The 12489-nt window shown below is 39.8% G+C and overlaps 1 pseudogene; it reads left to right on the top strand.

The window, feature by feature from the left end:
- Nucleotides 1-10111: 10111 nt before the first annotated feature.
- Nucleotides 10112-12096, top strand: LOC118103790 (annotated as a pseudogene).
- The last annotated feature ends 393 nt before the right edge of the window (nt 12097-12489 follow it).

Genomic DNA, 12489 nt, shown 5'->3' with positions numbered 1-12489 from the left:
CACACAAACACACAGAGAGAGACACTTACACACACACAAACACACACATTCTCATATAAACACACACACACACACACTCTCTCTCACACACACAAACACACACATTCTCATATAAACACACACACACACACTCTCACGCACCCAGACACAAACACACTCACACACACACACTCTCTCTCACACACAATCTCACGCACACAGACACAAACTCACACACACACACACACACACACTCTCACGCACCCAGACACAAACACACTCACACACACACACTCTCTCTCACAAATCTCACGCACACAGACACAAACTCACACACACACACACACACACACAACACACACATACCACATACACACACACAAACACACATTCACACACAAACTCACAAACAGACACACTACACACACACAAACACACACATTCTCATATAAACACACACACACACACTCTACGCACCCAGACACAAACACACTCACACACACACACTCTCTCTCTCACACACAACTCACGCACACAGACACAAACTCACGCACACACACACCCAGACACAACACACTCACACACTCTCTCACACACACCACGCACACAGACACAACACACACACACACACACACACACACACACAAACACACACATACTCACATACACACACACAAACACAAACTCACAAACAGACACACACTACACACACACAAACACACACATTCTCATATAAACACACACACAACACTCTCTCACACACACAAACACACTCACACACAGACACACACTCACACACACACCACACACACACACACACACACACACACACACACACACACACACACACACACACACACACACACACACACTCACGCACACAGACACACACTCTCTGAAGATCAAGGAAAACGTTGAAAAGCCCAAAGAGATACAAGCTGTTCCTGGATCAGCCCCTGATCTGCTCCTGAGTTTCATGACTTCTTCTCTGACCCACAACACATCCTTCCACAGAGTTTACTGATAACAACTAATTCACAGTTGTTGATCTTTATTATTTTCTGCTGATCAGGTCAGAAGTTAAATGTCTTTTTCAGCTCTACAGTATCTAAATGTCTTCTGGCTTTGACTCTGTGTTTGGGTGAATCTGATCTAAGGTGTAATTCTCTGCTGTGTTTATTACTGTGTGGACACACTGTGGTCAGCACAGGGACGTTCACCTGTTGCTCTGCTGTTTATTTCATATATTTAAGGTTCAAACTTATCATTCTTGTTGATTATGTATTTTATAAATTAATCAATTACAATTTTAAACTGAAGAAAATATCAGAAAGTAATGAAAATGTCTGTGACTGTTTTTAATTCATCAAAAGTATTAGAAGCAACAAACTCTAATATTTAAGAAACATCACAAAACATTTGAGATTTTTACTTGATAAAAAATTCTGATCATTTAAAATCTATTGATCACAAGTTTGATTAATTAGTAAATATTTTGGATCAAATCTAATTAATGAAAATGTTTGAGTGTGTGTGTTTGTGAGTGTGAGAGTGTGTGTTGATGTGTTTTTTTGTTTGTGTGTGAATATGATTGTGTGTGAGTGTGTTAATGTGTATGTGTGATTGTGTGTGTGAATGTGTGTGTGTGTGTGTGTGTTTGCGTACGTTTATGTGTGTGTGTGTGTGATTTGTGTAAATGTGATTGTGTGTGTGTTTATGTGTGTGTGTGATTGTGTGCGTGTTTGGTGAGTGTGCGTGTGATTGTGTGTGAGTGTGATTGTATCGTGTGTCTGAATGTGATTGTGTGTGCACGTTTGTGTGAGTGCGATTTTGTGTGCGTGATTGTGTGCATGTTTGTGATTGTGTGTGCATGTTTTGATGTGTTAGCGTAATTGTGTCTGTGAGAGAGAGTGTGTGTATGTTTTGGTGTGTGTGTGTGTGTGTGTGCTTATGTTTGTGAGTGTGATTGTTTGTTTGAGTGTGCGTGTGTTTAATAAGCAAGGGTGATTGTGTGAGTGTGTGTGTGTTTATGTGTGTGAGTGTGATTGTGTGTGTGTGATTGTGTGCGTGTGTGTGTGTGTTAATGTGCAAGGGTGATTGTGTGTGTGCGTTTGTGTGAGTGTGTGCGTGTTTAAATGTGTGAGTGTGTGTTTAAATGTGTGATTGTGTGTGTGTGTGTGTATATCATTGTATGTGTGTTTATGTGTGTGAGTGAGATTGTATATGTATGTTTGAGTGTGTGTGTTTGTGAGTGTGAATGTGTGTCTGAATGTGTGTTTTTTTGTTTGTGTGTGTGAATATGATTGTGTGTGAGTGTGTTAATGTGTATGTGTGTGTGTGTGTGTTTGCGTACGTTTATGTGTGTGTGGGTGTGATTTTGTAAATGTGATTGTGTGTGTGTTTATGTGATTGTGTGTGCGTGTTTGTGTGAGTGTGCGTGTGATTGTGTGTGCGTGTTTGTGTGAGTGTGCGTGTGATTGTGTGTGCACATTTGTGTGAGTGCGATTTTGTGTGTGCGTGATTGTGTGCATGTTTGTGATTGTGTGTGCATGTTTTGATGTGTTAGCGTAATTGTGTCTGTGAGAGAGTGTGTGTATGTTTTGGTGTGTGTGTGTGTGTGTCTGTTTGTTTGTGTGTGCTTATGTTTGTGAGTGTGATTGCCTTTGTTTGAGTGTGTAAGGGCAGTGTGTTTTAATAACCAAGTGGTGATTGTGTGTGTGTGTGTGTGTTTATGTAAGCATGTGTGTGAGTGTGATTGTGTGTGTGTGTGTGTTAATGCAAGGGTGATTGTGTGTGTGTGTGATTGTGTGTGTGCTTGTGTGAGTGTGTGCGTGTTTATGTGTGTGAGTGTGACTGTGTGCGTGCTCTGTGGAGTGTGCGTGTGATTGTGTGTGCATGTTTTGGTGTGTGAGTGTGATTGTGGTTATTGTGTGTATGTTTGTGATTGTGTGTGTGCATGTTTTGATGTGTTAGCGTAATTGTGTCTGTGAGAGAGTGTGTGTATGTTTTGGTGTGTGTGTGTGTGTGTGTGTGTTTATGTGTGTGAGTGTGATTGTGTGTGTGTGATTGTGTGCGTGTGTGTGTTAATGTAAGGGTGATTGTGTGTGCGTTTGTGTGAGTGTGTGTACGTGTTTATGTGTGTGAGTGTGACTGTGTGTGCTGCTTGTGGGAGGCATGTTTTGGTGTGTGAGTGTGATTGTGTGTGTATGTGTGTGTGTGTGTTGTGTGTGAGTGTGTGCATGTGTGTGAATGTGCATGTGTTTATGTGTGTGAGTGAGATTGTATATGTGTGTGTGTGTGTGTGTAAAGGTGTGTGTGTGTTTGTGAGCGTGTGAGAGTGTGTGTCTGAATGTGTGTTTTTGTGTTTGTGTGTGTGAATATGATTGTGTGTGAGTGTGTTAATGTAAGTGTGATTGTGTGTGTGAATGTGTTTGTGTACGTTTATGTGTGTGTGGGTGTGATTGTGTGTGTGGGTGTGATTGTGTGTGCGCGTTTGTGTGAGTGTAAGTGTGATTGTGTGTGCATGTTTTGGTGTGTGAGTGTGATTGTGTGTTATTTTGTGCGTGCTTGTGATTGTGTGTGTATGTTTATGTGTGTGCGATTTTGTGTGTGCGTGATTGTGTGCATGTTTGTGATTGTGTGTGCATGTTTTGATGTGTTAGCGTAATTGTGTCTGTGAGAGAGAGTGTGTGTATGTTTTTGTGTGTGTGTGTGTGTGTCTGTTTGTTTGTGTGTGCTTATGTTTGTGAGTGTGATTGCCTTTGTTTGAGTGTGCGTGTGTGTTTTAATACAAGGGTGATTGTGTGTGTGTTTGTGTGTGAGTGTGATTGTGTGCGTGTGTGTGTTAATGTGCAAGGGTGATTGTGTGTGTGCGTTGTGTGAGTGTGCATGTATTTATGTGTGTGAGTGTGAGTGTGAGATTGTGTGTGTGCGTTTGTTTGAGTGTGTGCGTGTTTTATGTGTGTGAGTGTGACTGTGTGTGTATGTGTGTGTGTGTTTATGTGTGCGAGTGTAAGTGTGTATGTGTGAGAGTGTAAGTGTGTATATGTGTGAGAGTGTGAGAGAGAGTGTGTGTATGTGTGTGTTGTGTTATTATTAGAGAGTGAAATGTAAACAAAACCTCCAGTTTGGCTGAAGGCTCACATTTCCATGTTGACTTTGTACCACTGCTGTTGACCCAAATAAACCTGAGTCTCACTCTCCCAGTACTTTGCATCATTTGCGTTTAACATCTGTGTCCTGTTTGGGTTCTGCTTTCTGTGTTGCTGTCATAGTGAATCATCTGAACGTCATCAACTAAACTAACACCCACAAATCCTGGAAAGTTTGGGACTTGAGAGGACGCAGTGTCGAAATACTTCAGAGAGTGAATCCCTGCAAGAAAAAGTTCAAGTCATGACTTTAGTTTTCAGACTGTTTTATAAATCACTGAGAGTCAAGAAGACATGAAGCACATTCTAAGACAACTTCAGCTGTTGTGAGGTAAACAAACACAAAAACACATTCATATGATAAAACGTCTGGCTCCAGAGTCCAGACTCCTTTACTTTGAATATTCTGCTACGCCTTAAAATAGATTCAATCTAACGACTCAAATGTTTAATATTAGAAAATAATATTTTCTACTGCAGAGTATTTAATGTGAAGTGAAACTACTTCAATTTCCAGTTAGTCGATGAGACTTTATTCTAAAGTCCTCAAATAGTTGGTTTCTCTTTTTATATATCAATATATATTAATCCATATATACACATATACATTTATATTGACCCAGTTAACAAAACAAAGTGGGACATTGTTACAGGAAGGGCTTGACTATTTTTTAAATGTATAGACTCAGAAAATATTTGGACAACAATAACAACACGACAACATGTTCATTAGGTTGTCAACATTTCTGATTCAGATCCATCGACTGAAAATAATTCATCTGCAATGCTTGGCTCTGATTCTGTATGATGTCAAAGTCAAATACTTATGACAAAGACATGTAATTGAAATTTTTGATGTTTAAATGTTAAACATAAGTTTCATTATAAAATAACTATAAATCTGATAATGCGTCTAAACAGAACTTGAATTAAGAAAATAAATGTATGTTTTTTTTTTTGTGTAAAGAAGATGTGATAAATGCACTTGCCCTTGTTTATTGTGTAAAAATACACTTTGGTATGTGAGCAAACATAAAGGCTGATACCTTCATATCTGTGACAGACTCACATCAAGCAGTCCGCTTCAGGTGCAGATGTTATCACATTAGAAAGTATGAACAGACATCTGTCATGTATTCACTGGGTGGAGGCAGCCTCGCCTGATTCTTTGTCTCCTGCTTCTTTTTCACTGACATCATTTACACTTTCAGAGATGAATTTGTGTTTTGTGTTAGTAATAATGTGTGTTGATTGTATTGAGGAGGAGGTCCTATTGATAACAGATCATTACTTAGTAATATCTCATGTCAGTGATGTTATCAATGGTCTTTACTGACTAAATGATGTTGAACATTGTACCAACAAAGCAGGAAGTTGTCATCCTCAGCAGCTTCCCTGTTACTATGGAAACAGCGCCATCTACTGACTACAATAACAAACTGAAACCTGAGTCGTCACGCCTTATTTGTCAGTTTTCACAGTTTAGATGAATAACTGAGGTATTTGAGTCGTTGGGAGATGAATCATAAAGAACTAAAATGATAATTTAAAATATATATATTTACATCAATAACAGTCTTGATTCATATCAACAGACTGAACCTGTTATTTCTTCACAACTTTTTATAAACCAACATGAAACATGAGACACGTCATGAATAAATAAGTCTGAAATAATAAAGTCTATAATGTGCACAAGACAAGAAACTCTTGTTTCATCGCTGAGTTTAAACGTACTGTTTTTCACTGTTTCCTGATTCATCGAGTCTGTTGGACTCTTTCGCTTCAGGAATCGCTGCGTCATTTCGTCCAGAACCAGCTCGACCGTGTCGATCTTAATGGTTCTGACCAGAGTAAGAAGTCAAATAACGGTCAGGATCCAAAGAAAGAAAAGTCCCTGTTCAGTTGATCTTTTCAGAAATAGAATATAATCTTTCCTTCTCACATGAGATCGATGACATTCACTAACATGAACTTTTAAATCATGTCTTGAAACGTTACTAAACTTCTACAAATCTGCAACGAAGGGAACTTAAACATCAAACATTACAATAGACCCCAAATCATTTTAGTGTCTTTTAGAAACATGGAGCATTTTTACTTTCACTTCAAATCGACCAAACACAATCAAATAAAGTAGAAACGTGGACTTTAACTCACGTGCCGTCGCGCTGTGTGCTCCTGCCAGGAGAAGTAGGGACAGTACAGTGAACATGGTGAGCGGTGGTGTATCTCTTCAAGGGCTGAAGGTAGATGAGCTCTTCTCTCCACAGAGAGACGGATCGAGGAGACAAGAGACGAAACCAGGGAGACGAGGACAAACTGTGGGGCGGGGACATCCTCTGAGCCAATGGGAATTTAGGATCAGCCTGTACGTCACTTAAAACTGGGTGAAACTCAGCCACTGAGGTTGTAGAAGGAAAAGTGAAAGTAACGAACTGCGTAGTGTTATAACTTCACACCCTGTAGAGTCGAATAATATATGTTTAAGATCATTGATGTAGAGCAACACATTTATAAGATAAATATGTGTTTATTGAAATATTGTATTTGTAGGATATTGTACTTGTAGGATAATGTATTAGTCAGATATTGTACTTGTATGATAATGTATTTGTAGGATATTGTACTAGTAGGATATTGTACTTGTATGATAATGTATTTGTTTGGATATTGTACTTGGTATGATAATGTATTTGTAGGATATTGTACTTGTAGGATAATGCATTTGAAGGATAATGTATTTGTAGGATATTGTACTTGTATGATAATGTATTTGTAGGATATTGTACTTGTATGATAATGTATTTGTAGGATATTGTACTTGTATGATAATGTATTTGTAGGATATTGTACTTGTAGGATAATTGTACTTGTATGATAATGTATTTGTAGGATATTGTACTTGTATGATAATGTATTTGTAGGATATTGTACTAGTAGGATATTGTACTTGTATGATAATGTATTTGTAGGATATTGTACTTGTATGATAATGTATTTGTAGGATATTGTACTTGTAGGATAATGTATTTGTAGGATAATAAAATGGTGGCTAGATAATGTACTTGTATGATATTGTACTTGTAGGATATTGTACTTGTAGGATAAATGTATTTGTAGGATATTGTACTTTGTATGATAAATGTACTTGTATGATATTGTACTTGTAGGATAATAATTTGTAGGATAAATGTATTGGTCAGATATTGTACTTGTAGATATTGTACTTGTAGGATAAATGTACTTAGAGATAATGTACTTGTATACAATGTATTAGTAGGATATTGTACTTGTAGGATAATATATTTTTAAGATCATTTATACGTAGTGCAATACATTTGTAAGATAATCTGTTTATAGGATTATTGTACTTGTAGGATCATGTATTTGTACCAGTGCAGTTTCTGTCTACATCTTTCTACACATTTATTTTTCCAGATTCATACGTAGGTCACCATGACCTTTACTTTTGACCTCTGAACGAACCAGTTCATCTCAAGTTGAAGAAATCTCCCAGAGGTCAGAGGTCACATTCAAGAGGCCAAACATATTTTGTGAGTCCAGGTGAACTTCACCTTGACCTTTGACCACCAAAACTAATCAGTTCGGGCTCCAGAATCCAAACTTGTACCAAATTCTTAAAGAAACTCCCCCTCAAGGAATCCTGTGATATATCTCAAGTCATGAGTATGGGACGACGGACAGACAACCTGGAAAACAAGCCCTCTACAGAGAGGCAAACAACCAACTAACACAGATGAGCCCCATTGTTAAGACAGACAATATAATAACAATAAGATAGTGAACGAAGCCATATTTACCTGTTTCACCCACAAGTTAAATAATAAACCAAAGCAGAAAGAAATGCAAGCATCAGATCGACTCAGTTCTGTTGTGTTGCTGAAAACTGCTCAGACGAGAGAAATTTGACTCTTCTGTTGATGTTTGAACAGCTGATGTCGTGTTTCATTTCTGTTTCCACTCGACTTTCTGTCCACCAAGCACTTTGTAAATGTCGATCATTCGTTCCACTGAATCATGTTTGACACCGAGGCTTGCTGACGAAGGCTCATCCCACACCTCGAATTACATAAGAGTTCACTCTATAGACAGTTAAACAAATATACTGAGAGGTAGTGATGTCCACTCATTGGAGAACTCTGGCCTTATCCCACTTTAAAGGTCCCAACACACCTGAGGGTCGTGGTGAGAGGATGAAAGAAACAACGGGTTCTCCTGCTCATTCTAAATGTTTTCTCTTCTCCAATCATTTCTTTTAGAGGAACATTGGATCATTACACTAGATTGAGCCTTGAACAGGGTGTTTAAGGGAAATAATGTAAGTTTAAAGAGAGACGACTAATCTTAGAAGGGCTCAAACCAGACTTGATGTGTTGTTTTATATATACAGTATATTATATGATATTTTGGTTTTGGATAAGGTTTTACCGAAGGCCTAGTTTAAAGGTAGGACTGAAGGTTTGAGCAGTCGTCTCTCTCTAGAAAATCACTGTAAGTCCATATAATGTCTTCTGAAATCCTGAGGAGGACAGTTTATGAGGTGTGTGTGTGTGTGCATGGGTTAGATCTCTTGTTCAGTTCTCACAGTGCCACAGTTCTAATTAGCAATGTTTACACATCCTGCTTCTGGTAAACCCCATGACTGTTTGCTTTTCTTTTTGCTATATGACGCTGAGTCTTGATGCTTGATCTGAGGGCGGATCACACTGATGGTTTCATTTGTCTCTTTCAGGACACTGAGGCTTTTGTCCTCCTCCTTTGTCCACATTCCTCTGGTGTCCAACAGAATACTTCCTGTACAAACACAACTATGTAAACAGTGATCAAACTTTTGGCTGCAACATACACACACACACACACACACACACACACACACACACACACACACACACACACACACACACACACACGTGTGTGGACATTCACTTAAAAATGACAAGATACCGTGCATCGTATAAAGGAAAATATGTGATGCAATAATTCTATACAGAACATTTTGCATGTTAAAAGTATATGTAAACATGGGCTGTGAACTTTTGATGCAGCAATGCACTTCATCACCCAGATAAAACCAAAAGCTTATTCAAGACCAACTCGTGTCAGTTTCTCAGGTCCTTTGTGTGACTCTGTCCAGATTCTCCTCCGAAAACCGCAGAGAATTAATACACACGATAATATTGTTTTTAAAGGGGGACATCAAAGAAAACCTAAATACACATTTATTAGTAGCAATTAAGCAATTTATATACAAATTCGTATTTAGGTTAATTAATGAATCTAATCCAGCATTTTAGAACAAACAGACATTTCAGTTTATTGTAATACAGTAAAACGTGTGTGTGAGTCATATGAGCTGAATTTAGCATAAAGACACAGTCACTTTGTCAAATATCTTATTTAATTTATTTGGCCCATGTGAGATCACTTTAAACTTTTATTCTGAATGGGAGTTTGGTTTGGAAGCGTGCAGTGGCGTTGTGCACCCCTGCCCTCTCGTGGTGGAAAATGTTATTACACCAAGCTAGAAAACGAAAGTAGAGGAACTAAAAACAAATAATAATTAATAATATTGTTGTTGTTGTTGTTACCTGAGTTAATAATCAGGAGTTTTACTGTAATTTAGAATGTTTCATATTTAATATTTTCCAGAAGACATTATATAATTCATTTTCATTTTTCATTCTTATAGACACTGAAACTGCAACAGACTTATTAGTGAATGTAACTATAGCAGGTTCTGTGTTTCACTGGTAATACAGGGGACTGATGGAGAGTCTCCAACACTGACGTTGGCCACATTGGTACGGCCATAATATCAGCATTGTGTAATCTTGTTAAACCCATGTTTAACACTTTATTTATATTATTTCTCTGTCATTTTCTTGTTAAATTGTCTAAAGCCTGCAGGCAGCAGCAGTGGCAGGTGTCCGCGGTGGAGTGCTGGTTAGTACAGGACCATGTGGGGCCGAGAGGATGATGAGGGAGCGTCTGTCCTGCTTTATATCAGGACAGACGCAACAGCCAGATGCAGCGCCAGAACAGATTCCCTCCGACATCAACCCGACAGAGTCTTCTTTATCACAGGTGAGCTCAGAATGAGACTGGACGGGACCTGCCACGGGGCTCATCCTCCGATATCTACTACGCAGTCTCTGGCTCCAAATGCACAAGATGGCAGCGTTCGTATTCAGGATGTTTTGGCTTCATTTCGGACCTTGGAGAAAGTGGAGAAGGCCGCCCGTCTTCTCAACTACAGTCCATGGTTACATGTTAACTTTCTGACTCTGTCCTCAGACCCGGCTGCCACGCCCTGCCACTCAGTCCCGGTCTCCCACCAGAGGCTCAAGCAGAAGGCCCAGTGTGAGATCAGCCCCTTCCTGCATCAGCCGCCCCTCCACACTCAAATGGGTTGCTCCACTCACAGTCACTGGCTTCAGCCCCGTGTACCTGCAAGCTGATTGGTTCTCGGCTGCGCTACTGGGGCTCAACAAACAGCTGGTCATTTCCAGCATCATGCGGTTCCCACGGCAACCAAAGAGCCAAATGGTAACACTGAGGAACATGTTTATCATACCTGAGTCGTATGTGGTAGTTTCTGAATCTCTCCTCCTCACTGTCTGTTTCTCAGTGATCTCAGTGTCAGCAGTAAAACCGTCTCAGTGCAGGCCTGCCGGGAAGCCAGTGCTGCTGACTGTTGGTTTCTGGGTCAATCCTTCCTCGCCTCTGTCCGGTTTCCGGGTTTCGCCGCCGAGCGGCGTTACCAGTTCAGAGGCAAAGGACGACTGGTTCTACATTTATCAGAAGACAGACCGTGGCTGACACCCAGAGGAAGGGGCCACACTGGACTTTTGAGGGTTTGTACCAGAAAGGAAATGCATCCCTGATCCTGCAGGAGACGAAAGTGCGCTACTCCGGACGTATATTTGCACTGCATCTGCCGTATCTTCAGGCTCAGGTGGCGGTGGAGCTTGTGATTGTAGGTGAGGGAAAAGATTATGTTCTCACCCCTGTTGTTTGTTATTTGGTTTTTATTTATTTTTTGTAAAACAAGATCGCACAAAACAACGGAACAGATTTTCAGTAATTTCTAGGAAGGATGTGGTTTGAGTCCGGAAGAATCATCTCTGTCCACCCGAACATTTTGCTTTCAACTGTATTAATTCCGCTATACCACATGCATGAACTTCGTACGCTGGGAAGCCTGAAATATCCAGATTGCACAGCATTCGCCTAAACCACACTGAAATACACAAGTTATAGAATTAGCACCAGCTCTGTAATGAACGTGATATCATTGGGAACAAGAGTAAAATGATTAACTTTCTTTGTTTTCAGAACCTATCCCTTTCCTTCCATCCACCCTCCCTCTCTGCCCCTTGCTGTTCCCCGACAGACTTTGTTGTCCAGTGCTGTGAAGGCCCGTCGCCCCGCTCTCCCTGGAACTGTTGGAGTTTAAAGATGGGAAGTCCAGACCCTGGAATCAGCCAGCGTAACGGGCCATGGCAGGCATGTGATGGCACTTCACGGCCACAGAGTGCTCAGCTGGAGCTCGACACTCTAACCTGGGCACGGGGGTTTCACTCTGTGTGGCCGCTCCACCCTGGAGGCACACGACACAGTACGTCCTCAGTGCCACACTGGCAATGTGGAAATTTGTTTTGTTCATATAAGATACGGGTAAAGTGGCGAAATAAAAGAAGTGAGTTTAAGTAATGTTATGGTAAAACTGATGTTCACCTCTTTTCATTTCATCTTTAGAGAAATAGCTTTTATCGGGGATACGATCGCTTTAACTTGTTTACATGTGACATGAAATGTTAAAGATTAAATGAATACTTTTCATCCTGATTGACAATAAAGAAGCAAATCTGATATGAGAGTAATCCATTAAGGCTTGAATTGTGTCTTCTTCTCTTTTACAGGATTCGGTTCTGGTCATTGAGGACTCATGGCGATGGTTGCAAAGCACGCCCTTAGCATCTTAAGCCCAATTACTTAATAAATTCAGTCAATTAAAGTTGATGACAATTTAACAACGTTAGTTGATGTGTTAACAAGCCCAATAATTTATTTGTGTAATGTTTGAAATATTCATACATCCCCTTATTTCCTCTTGTTCCCTCCTTCATACAGGACAATGAAGTCACTGAGAGAATGAGCTGCCAACCTTTTTGTAAAAAATTAAATTAAAATCTACTAATGGAGAGCTAAGATGGAGGCTTTTTTTCTTCAAACATGTTCAATTATCAAACGTAATTTACCTGCATTTGATTGATTTTGCCAATATTAGTGCATGAGAAGTGAGGCAGTATACCTCACGTCTAGTGAGTGGCCC

The sequence above is a fragment of the Hippoglossus stenolepis genome, chromosome 15 (assembly GCF_022539355.2).
Source record: "Hippoglossus stenolepis isolate QCI-W04-F060 chromosome 15, HSTE1.2, whole genome shotgun sequence".
NCBI classification, from domain to species: domain Eukaryota; kingdom Metazoa; phylum Chordata; class Actinopteri; order Pleuronectiformes; family Pleuronectidae; genus Hippoglossus; species Hippoglossus stenolepis.
The sequence above is the reverse complement of the archived record's forward strand: the minus strand, read 5'-3'. Positions and strand labels throughout refer to the sequence as shown.